At 32.5% G+C, this 11955-nt stretch overlaps 1 pseudogene; it reads left to right on the top strand.

The window, feature by feature from the left end:
- The first annotated feature begins 3942 nt into the window (after window positions 1–3942).
- Window positions 3943–6834, top strand: LOC120171917 (annotated as a pseudogene).
- Window positions 6835–11955: the final 5121 nt, after the last annotated feature.

Below are 11955 nucleotides of genomic sequence, written 5' to 3'. Positions count from 1 at the left end.
CAAGGAATGATTCATATGACAAGTTACTTCATCAATGGAAGTGATGTTTTGAATCAAGGCAAGGTCCAAAAGACAACTCTCATTGCTAAAGAATATGTTTTTTCAAAAAGAGAGATCCAAAAGACATGTCTATATTCGAGTGAACCATATGAAAATAAGGTTTACAAGAGTGAAGATCTTGATCCCAGAGAATGGGTTTTGTGCAAATCAAAAGTAAATAAGTTCCCCGCCCAAAGGAAGTCAAAATTGTTCCCGTTCATAGCAAGTGTCGATTTGGAGACAAATCGTATTAAAGAGGAAGGGAATGATGTGATCCCAATCAGCCCTAACTATCTTCTTGATCTGATTAAATCATTAAAGTTCACCAAGGCTGATTCAAAGGAAGTTATAACATACTTCATCCTATACCTGCTCATTTATGCACTATATTTTATCATATGCTTGTATTTATCTCTTAGGATATGATTATCATATGATATCATTCATTGCATGAATTTTCTTGAGTTCTATTAGTTGCATAACATTCATTGCATTTAATAAGTGTGATGTTCATTTAAGTATGCATTGCATTTAAAACATCTAGTTCATTACGGAAGTAGTTCATTTTTGCATATTTAGATCATTTAGTAAGCTACTTCATTCATGCATCTATTTCATTGAATAAAGTTTATTCATTAATTAAACTAGTTCATTCATCAAACTATTCAATTTATTATACCAACTCTTAATTGTTTCATGCATGCTTTCAATTAAAGATTGAATAAATCTCACCTTTGTGTCTAGGTGCATGAGAGAAGTTGAACGGTTTCAACATATGCAATAATATCAGTCAGAATGTCTTCTAATTCTGGATGTGATACAGACGTTTTAGGGTCCATAACTCAATTTTAATTTATTCCTATATCTCTTATCTTTCCAACGCCTTTTGAATCACCTCAATCTGATATCAGGAGCTTGAGATATGATCGATTTGCTGAAGACAGTGCAGGCTGGAATTTTAATTACGGGGATTTTATACAATGATGATTTGGTTGAGTTTGAGCTAAGGAAGAGTCCTTTCATCTTCTACCAAGAGACATGCAATTGATGGTCATCTGAATTCATCAATTCAAAACATTCAAGGTTGATGTTATCACCCATTGAAGGCCATTCATGTTCAAGCAAGGGGACATGCAATAACCAACATTCAAAACCTAGCATTCAAGGCCTTTATCATCTTTTGAAGGATGATCATATTCTACAAGGGAACAACAAATTAAGACTGATTTATTTCATTTAACCGCCAAATTATGTGATAAAATCAGCAAGGAATTTGAAGAGACAAGCTGATTTGGACATGTAGGATGCCCACATTCATCCTATGACTTCATTTATCTTCTTTTCTTCCATTTGCAAGCAAAGCAAGGCAGCCCAAGAGTCACCCCTCCTTTTTGGACGAATTTAAGGCTAGAGTCACCTTCAAACCACTTTATCATAACCTTCAACCTTTTGATTTTAAATTTACTTATATCAATTTCTTTCTTGTAACATTGTTTGTGCATTTTCTATCTTCAATCAAAGAACTACGAAGTTATTACTAGAATCACGATTGAGCAACATCGTATATGACTCGAAAAACATAACAGGGATCGTATAACTATATATATATATATATAAACTATATATACCATGCATAAACTATAGAGTTTATATATGTACAATTGAACTATATATAAATTATATAGTTTATATATAAATTATATATGAATTATATTTAAATATATACAACTTATATTTATATATTATGTATAATTATAAATTATATATACTATATATAAATTATATATATACATATATAATAATATAAAGTATAAGTATATTATATATATATAAAGTATAATTATAAAGACTAAAGTATATAAGTATATAATCTAATGTATATAAATATTTAAACTATATAGTATAAAAGTATATGTACATATAAAGTTTAAGTTTATATAAACTATAAAGTGTATATATATAATATAAAGTATATAAACTATATAGTATAAAAGTATATATATATATATATATATGGTCATAATAATAAACTCATATTGGTATCCGATGTTGATTTGTTTATTTCAGAGCTGAGGGTATTGTTATTCTAGGTTCTAGAGGTACTTTAGGTTATTTTACACTTTAGGGCATTTTGGTCTTTTTTCAGTATAAGGGCATTCTCATAATTTCTTAACCAGGTGATCGAGTTAAAATCGAAGAATGCTTCCGATTGAGTTTTACGGTAAACTGCGTCGATTCACGACAAAATAGATTTCGAGTTTTATTCACCGTTCGATGGTGAGTCATTTGGTGGAGTCAAAGCGTCGAACGGTGGTCGTATGGTGGATAATCGGGGCGATAAAGGGGGTTTGATGGACAAGGAAATTGGGGTATGCTTTTGGAGAAAACCATATTGCTCAAGGGAGGGGGTTTTATTTTTCAACATCTAACAAAAATGGGTAAATTCAGGACCTGGTACCTGAATTTCCTGCGCATTCTAAAACTGACTATAAGTTTCAGAAAATTATAATTTTACCCCTAAATTGGGGTGTGACATTTAGTATATAATATGAAGTATAAGTATATATATATATAAACTATAAAGTATAAGTATATATATATATAAGTATATAAACTATATAGTATATATTTATATTATTATATACTATATGATGTGATCCCAATCAGCCCTACCTTTATTCTTAACCTGATTAAATCATTGAAGTTCACCAAGGTTGATTCAAAGGGAGTTCTACCTTACTTCATCCTATACCTGCTCATTTATGCACTATATTTTATCATATGTTTGTATTTACCTCTTAGGATATGCTTATCATATGATATCATTCATTGTATGAATTTGCATGAGTTTTATTAGTTGAATGACATTCATTGCATTTTATAAGTGTGATGTTCATTTAAGCATTCATTTCATTTAAAGTATCTAGTTCATTTAGGAAAGTAGTTCATCTATGCTTATTTAGATCATTTAGTAAGCTACTTCATTCATGCATCTAGTTCATTGAATAAAGTTCTAGTTCACTAAATAAAGTTTGTTCATTACTTAAACTAGTTCAATCATCAAACTAGTTCATTTATTAGACTAAATCTTAACTTTTTCATGCATGTTTTCAATTAAAGATTGAATAAAGATCACTTTTCTGTCTAGGTACGTGAGAGAAGTTGAACGGTTTCAACATGTGCAAGAATATTAGTCAGAAGGTCTTCTAATTCTCGATGTCATACAGACTTTTTTGGGTCCATAAATCAATTGGACTTTATTCCTATATCTCTTAGCTTTGCAACACCTTTTGAAACACCTGAATCCGATATCGGGAGCTTGAGATATGATCGATTTTCTGAAGACAGTGGAGGCTGGAATTTTCATTACGAGAATTTTGTAGAATGATGATTTGGATGAGTTTGAGCTAAGGAAGAGTCCTTTCATCTTCTACCAAGAGACAAGCATTTGATGGCCATCTTAATTAACCAATTCAAGACATTCAAGGTTGATGTTATCACCCATTGAAGGCCATTCATGGTCAAGCAAGGGGACATGCAATTACCAGCATTCATAACTTAGCATTCAAGGCACTACAAGAAAATATACCTTTAATGACACACGAACAATGACACACGCTAATTTATGACTTGCAAAAACTGTGTGTTATAAAAAAAGGTCATGTTTCTTAAAATATGAACGATTTATGGCTTACAATAATGTGTGTCATATTTAATAGTCATAATCCAAAAAATTTACAAAACACAGAGTACACTTTTTAAATGTGTGTCATCTATAAAAGTCGTCTTTTAATATTTTCCCCCATTATTTTCATCCTTTCCCGCTTCTTCCCCCTCGATAATTATCAGTTCACTCCGCATGCTTCCCCTTTTTCTATTTTTCCCTTTTTCCTTTTGTCCAAAATGCCATCTTCTCGAATGGATTATGTTATCTTTTTGTTCCAGTGATTTTGCATACAATTACCTCGAAGGGACCATTCCAAGTGAATGTGCTTCAATGAATTTGACTTTTGTATCCACCGTCACGTGATAGCCGAGCAATTGTCATTGACGGGAAACATCGCGTTTTAGTATCCGGCTCCATTCACTACCCTCGCAGCACCCCTGATGTAAGCTTAAATTTTCTGTCATTTTCCCCTCGTTTTCCCTTTACCTGTTTTTGGAAGAGGAAAAAAAGTGTTTCATGTTTTCAGATGTGGCCGGACCTTATACAAAAATCCAAATACAGAGGATTAGATATGATCAAAACTTACGTTTTCTGGTATCTGCACGAACTAGTTCGAAACCAGGTTATGCCTTCTTTTTTCCTCTTCAGCTGCTGTGCTAAAACTGTTCTGAACTTATGCACTAAAAATTAATCCCATTGATTATTTCCCTGAGTTTTGATTATTGATGTTTACAGTATAATTTCTAAGGAAGAAACAATTTGGTTAAAATTTTGAAGTTAGTTGCAGCAGCTGGTCTTTATGTTCATCTGCGCATCGGACCATATGTTTGTGTTGAATGGAATTATGGGTAAAATTTTATTTATTTATTTATTTATTTTTGGGTATGTTTAATTTTCTTTTATTTGTTGATAAAATATTTGCAGTGGATTTTCTCTTTGGTTACATTTTATACCCGGGAACAAGTTCCGAACTGATAATGAACCATTTAAGGTAATATATTTATCCATAAAAATATTATTACTTTATTATTAATATAAATTAATCTCTTCTTTATTCATCATTCTCTTTTGTTTCGTAAAGTTCACTGAAATTGTTGGAAGGACTATTAGCTGAAATGATTAAAAACAAGTGTAAAAATGTTTTTTTAGGTAGAAATGCAGAGGTTCACGACCAAAAGTGTGGACATGATGAAGCAAGAGAAATTGTATGCATCACAAGGAGGACCCATTATTTTGTCACATGTATACATTTTGTCTTTGCTCTTTTCTTCTCCAACTTTCTTATGAACAATTCATGTTGTTGTTTTCGGTGCTATAATATTTCCCCTAATGGTTTTTTGGGTTTTCTTATACAGATTGAAAATGTATATGGAAACATTGATTCAGCATATGGGGCAGGTGCAAAACCATATATTAAATGGGCAGCTGATATGGCTGTCTCATTGGATACTGGAGTTCTCCGGGTCATGTGCCAACAATCTGATGCTCTTGACCCCATTGTAAGTTTGGGGTTTCAATATTTAGGTTTTTTACTTGCAATTTCGATCATAGTTTATCGTTTTGCTTGGAATTTTCATGTTTTAGTCAAAAGAGGTTTCAGTATGTTTCTTGTTTGTTTTGAAAATCAGGGCATTGGTTGGTTTTTGATACATAATTTCTTCTTTTATCTTGGCAATGACAGATTAACACTTGCAATGGATTCTACTGTGATCAATTCATTCCAAATTCTAATAAGAAACCGAAAATGTGGACCGAGAATTGGTTTGGATGGTATGGTGTCCAAGTCTAACTTGTCAATATAATTTACAATTTGACTTCTACTTAGTAGTTGTTTTGGTGATATGGATTACATGTCTCCATCATAATGCTGATTGCTTGCTTCTCTTATTCAACTTTTTATCAAAAAGTATTTCTTCTTCATTACTTCCCAATATATTTCAAATGCTAGGTTCCGTTCATTTGGTGGTGCCATTCCCTACAGACCTGTAGAAGACCTAGCATTTGCGATTGCGCGGTTTTACCAAAGAGGTGGAACTTTCCAAAACTATTATATGATAATCATAATTGGAGTTTCAAATGTGTTTGTGCATTGGCTTTTATAGTAATAAAATTCAATCTTAGAATCTAGTACACAGTCTCATTTCAAACGGAACTTACGAGTCAATTTTTTTGGTTTCTCTTAAAACAGTATCATGGTGGAACGAACTTTGGCAGAACTATAGGTGGACCCTTCATTGCTACTAGTTATGATTATGATGCTCCGATTGATAAGTATGGTATGTCTTCAGTCAATCTAATGAAAATTGTTAGCACTTCTAAGCTACTTGGCCTCCTGTAACATACTTGAGGTTATCATCTTGTATGTAACTTGACTCATATCGGTGGTTATTACAATAAAATGAGTAATGTAAAACCATGATTATTCGGTTTATAATTTCATAAACGACATCTTCTAAGTTTCACCTGTCTTCCAATTCACTATTTTTTTTTTCAGGACTTGTTAGACAACCTAAGTGTGGTCACCTAAGAGATGTTCATAAGGCTATAAAGCTTTGTTAAGAAGCACTGATAGCCACTAATCATACCATTTCCTCCTTGGGTCCAAACTTGGAGGTATTTTCCATATTTATTCTCTTCCTTTCTCATTTTAAAAGAGAACCTTACTTCTTTTCTTCTATGTTGGTTATGAATAAGAACTCAAGGAGGGCTGCCTCTTTATTACTTCTTTGTCTGAATGGTGAGCAAGGGTACCGTTGAAATCTCAATGATCATAATATTTTATACACATAAATGACAAAAGATAAATCACTTTTTTTCTTATCATAAACTCTTCTTAAGACTTTTCTCGAGAACAAAATGTGCTCAGGCTATTATTGAAAGATATAGTTGAAAATCAATTAACAGTGGCCCAACAGTTTCTTCTGCCAGATCATGTTCAAATTAATCTGTTCATCGATATATTTCCTTCTTCTTCCCAGGCTGTTGTATATAAAACAGGATCATTATGTTATGTTTTTCTTGCCAATGTGGACACCAAATCTGATGCAACTGTTAAATTCAATGGTAATTCATACCTTTTGTCTGCGTGGTCTGTCAGTATCTTATCAGACTGCAAGAATGTGGTTTGAACACTGCCAAGGTATGCTTCATTAGCAAATTCGCCACCACTTCAATTTTTGTTTAGCTTCATTAGCAGCTTAACTAGCTTGCTTCTTGTTCTAGATTTTCATGCCATAACTAGTCAAGATTCTTTATGACAAGTTTCTTTGAAACATTGGAATGAATAACATAAATCATGTAAAACTAGCTTTTCTATCTTCTATTACAAAAGGATCATAGCTGGAAATTCAAGTTGTCATTATTTTTGGGTTCATATAACCTAACTCTGCAGAAGAGACTGTTTGAAAACCTCCCTCACAGTTGTACAATGTATTTCTTCCATGGATTAGGTCAGTCTTTTAGGATCTCAATCGGCTTTTACCTTTGATCAAATGAAATGGGGGGATACATATTTAACAAGCTAACTGCAATGAACCTTCCATATCGGTTGTTAAGTATAATCTGTTAAGTTTATGATTATTTTCACTTCAGAACACTAATCGGATCATTTCTGTAGATTGTGTTTGCTTCATCTGCCATGGATTGCTTGCATTTATATTTACTTAATTATTTCAATTTTTCTTTCAAGTAACTCATATAGTTTTATTCTTCAAAACAGATTAACTCTCAGACTGTGATTCCTAGCTTCATGTATGAATCTTTGAATACCAATGGCAACTCAACTGACTCAAGTAATTTCTCTAAATTTTCTTTAAAGTTGCACACATAGAGATTGAATGTAGTAAATAGAGATTGAATGTAGTAAATATACCCTCTACTTATTGTATAAATTGACTTGTTTAAAAAGTCTCCCAAAATATACGCTTCTCGTAGTCGTCATGGATACCAGGAAAATGTTGGTCGTCTGGATCGTTGCAATGTTTTGCTTTAGCTTGCTTAGATTTGCTGAGTCTAAGGTGGCCAAAGAAGAAGGTGAGTCAAAGTTCAAGATCTGTTTTTTATTTGTGGTAGTTTCATTTTGTTTATGAGATTGTGGGGGAAAACGGGTGTAAGAGCTCTTGAAATGATTTGCTATGATGATTATACATACTAATTGTAATCGTGAGCAGTAGTGTTTAACTGCTTTATGTTATCTTTTTGTTGCAGTGATTTTGCATAAAACTACCTCAAAGGGACCATTCCAAGTGAATTTGCTTCAATGAATTTGATTTTTATGTAAGTTTTTATAACTCCTAACATAAGTTTATTCTCTTAAAAAATCAACCTGAAAGTTTTTGTGCAGCTATCTTCTAGTAAATCGCTTGTCAGGAGAAATTCTGAAGTGCCTGGGAAAATTTACCAGTCTCACATATCAGTATGTTTTGAACCTTTGTTAATTATAGTTATTCAGTTAGATTTTTCAAGGTGCGATAACGATTGACTTCCTAGAAAAATTTGCATTGCAAAATCAAAATAGCAAACTCTGTTAGTCTAATTTTTATTATATGTTGTAGGTGCTAGAAAATTATAGACTTTTCTTATTCTTTTTTTCACTCGGAAGGAAATTTATTAAGGATGTTTGATGCTTTTCTTTATCAGGAATCTTGAAGCAAACCAATTTTTGGGCCCTGTACCACATGCACTTGGGGATTTAGTGAACTTGGAAACTTTGTAAGGAAAAACTCAGTACCTTCTTCTTGTCTGTTTAATATTTTATGATTCCCTTAATTTCTGGTTAAATTGTCCTTGATCAAATGATTTGTTTTCATGCTCATTGTAATTTCAGTATGCTCTCCTCAAATCAGTTAACTCAGAATTTTCCAGTGACGTTTAATTTACTAAGAAATCTAACCGACTTGTAAGTTTCTTCAAATTTTCCTCTATTTTAAACCATGTATCTAGACACGTTCATAAGATCAACACTGATGCATTTGTAAATATTGCATTTATCTTTTGTGCAGGAGGATTAGTTATATAAATGGGCCAAGTCAGGATTTTCTTGTGCTCAGAAACATGAAACGCCTACTGACATTGTATGTTTCGTGCTCATATTATCAAATATTTTGAAGGTTTCATCTATATATGATTCATTTTGACAGAACATAATCTTGTTATATTTGTATAGGGTTTTGAGGAATCTTATGTGACAAAATTTATTATATCGTGATATTTTGTATCGATATATGATTACAATATTTTGTATCGCTTAATGTGAATATATTGTATGCAAATGGATTGCTTATATATAATATGATATATATATTTAGTACTATAAGGTATTAAATGTGATTTAGTTTGATTATTTGTCAATCTACAATATATATATATAATTTACAACATACAATCACGACACACGAATGTGTGTCATCTTTTCTAATGATGTGTGATTCAATGACATGTAATGTAAGTCATAAATGCGTGTCATAAATTTGTGACACACAAATATGTATCGTCTTCATTTATGACGGGGGCTTCAATGACGCGCAATGAGCGTCATAAATGCGTGTCATAAATGTATGTCATAAATGCGCGTCATAAATTTATGACGCACAATTGCGTGTCATCTAAGATTCATGTCGATGGCTTCAACGACAGGTATTTGTGTGTCATCTGTACCCATAGATGACACGCAATGCGCGTCATTAAAGGGGTTTTTTTCTAGTAGTGAGGCCTTTATCATCTTTTGAGGGATGATTATATATTATACAAGGGAACAAGAAATGAAGGCTGGTTTTATTTCATTTAACCACCAAATTAAGTGATAAAATCAACAAGGAATTTGAAGAGACAATCTGATTAGGACATGTAGGATGTCCACATTCATCTTATGACTTCATTTATCTTCTTTTCTTCCATTTGCAAGCAAAGCAAGGTAGCCCAAGAGTCACCCCTCCCTTTTGGACGAATTTAAGGCTAGAATTATCTCAAATTAAAGCTTAATTCATCCATTTTCAATCTACATGGTCAGCCATCAAAGGATAAGAAGAATGACAAGTCATTTAATTGAATTCACTTGCATTTAGGTGATTGTTTTATTTTAATTGTAAAAACTCTTCATATGGTTTCTATCAACACTATAAATAGGTACCTCCATTGCATTTTCACTTAGAACTTTTTCCATAATATACTCTTTGAAAGGTTGCTTTCATTTTAGTTCTTGGATTAGAACTATATCGGTTTCTTGTCAGTCTTGAAGCCTTCGTCCATTTCATTTTTTTATAACTTTGGTTCCTAGCTCACCTATAGCTAGTGGGTCATGTTCCACCCTCTATCACTTCGATTCCATCTTTGTATATTATTGGTTCCTAGCTCCATATACGTAGCGGGTCGAAATCCATTCTTTTTATTTCATCATTCATCTCACATTCCATAACATCTTTTACCTTCACCATACTTCCATTCTTTCCACACTATAAATTATTATCACCACTACACTTTCCCAATTTCCTTTATTTCATTAAACCGCAATAACCATCACCTTCAAACCACTTTATCATAACCTACAACCTTTCATTTTTAATTTACTTATATAAATTTTTTCCTTGTAACGTTGATTGTGCATTTTCAAACTTCAATCAAAGCACTGCAAAGTTATTACTAGAATCACGATTGAGCAACATCGTATATGACTCAAAACACATAACCGGGATAATATCTAGCCGATTCAGTAAGCGTATATATCATTTGATATCTCTCAGGTTAGTTATAAAAAAGAAAAAATATTTTTTTTAAAGAGGACGTGAACAATTCTTTTCATATTTGAAAAATAATAATTAAAAAGGTTTTGTATTCGTTTCTTTCATTATCTTTACGATTTCATTACATATTCTCATATACGTTCTTTCTTGTAGCCATTTTTTCTTTACTCATATTATTCTCCAACCAAGCCACAGCTGTTTCAGCCAAAGTCTACAAGACACCTTGTAAGCGTTGAGGAAGTTCTACAAGAGCTTTAAAGGAAAGAAAGAGCGGTAAAAGGCAAGAGTGTGCATTAAGGGAAAAAGCCATCCCGAGTGAAACACGAGAGGAGAGACTTTTCCTTGGAGTGTATTGGTGAGATTTTGTTGGGGATGATTTAAATCTTTTTATTTACTAATTATGTCTCAACAATCAAGTTACAATTCTCATATTTCTGGAGGTGACGCCGAAAATGATGGTGGTGCACCAAACTTGCAAATGCAAGCCATGACATGAGAGATAAGAAGTTTGTTTCAAAAGTACCTCGACCCAATCTCAAAGAAATTGGAACGAATGATAGAACGACCTTCTTGTTCACAAACGCATCCGGCAAAGATCAAAACACAACTAAAAATGATAAAAGACACTCGATCCTTTTCTAGTTCCACACCTAATTGTAGTAGAAGATCTTACAAGGAGGACCCCAATTTTCTAACAAGAAGAAATTTCTAAAGTTCAACGCGAAGTGAGCCAAGGAATTTTGCATCTTTCAATCCAGAAAGTCTAACTCATCTTCAAGTGTGTTTTGATAATTTTGTTAAAGAAACACAATTGCAAGAACAACTACAAAAAGAAAGTGTTTGCAAAAAAAACAAGAAGAAATGAGAGTTGAAAAAGACATTAAGAGCATTGAAAAGAAAATTGAGAGTGAAAATGAGCACATTGAAAAACAAGAGTGTGGTATTGAAGGGATAGTTTAAAAGAAGCATGAAATTGAGAGAAAAGAAATTGAAGAGTTAGAAAAAAAAATTATACTAACCAGTTTTTTCTTCCTACTCATCCTCTTGATTTGCAGGATATTCCAAGAGTCATACCTTTACAAAATGATGGTTCAAGAAGCATGTCCATTGTAGTTCCAAAACGAGTGACACTTGAAGTTTCAAAGGTTGAATCGTTTGAAATTCCAAGAAATGTGTTTTTGACATTCCACGTATACTCCATCCATTAGAAGAACCTCATAAAAGGGAAGTTTCAATGAATTTAATTCTTGAAAATGTCAAGGGACAAATTCCATTCACGAACTTTCATGAATTTTCTATGTTCATTCATTTTATTAATAGTGTTCCATGTTCTAACTTAGATTTATTTTGTAGAACATTGATTCATGGAATTTCTTTTCCTTGTGATGATCGATTCAAGGAAATGAAAAGGGCATTATTGATCTACTCTAGGTTCATAATGTGGAAGGGCACGAATATTAAATTTGGCATGACCTACCTACTTGAACGAGTCCAAGAGAATTGTGCATAAGC

This window comes from Hibiscus syriacus, unplaced genomic scaffold (genome assembly GCF_006381635.1).
Source record: "Hibiscus syriacus cultivar Baekdansim isolate YM2019G1 unplaced genomic scaffold, ASM638163v2 tig00111837_pilon, whole genome shotgun sequence".
NCBI classification, from domain to species: domain Eukaryota; kingdom Viridiplantae; phylum Streptophyta; class Magnoliopsida; order Malvales; family Malvaceae; genus Hibiscus; species Hibiscus syriacus.
The sequence above is the reverse complement of the archived record's forward strand: the minus strand, read 5'-3'. Positions and strand labels throughout refer to the sequence as shown.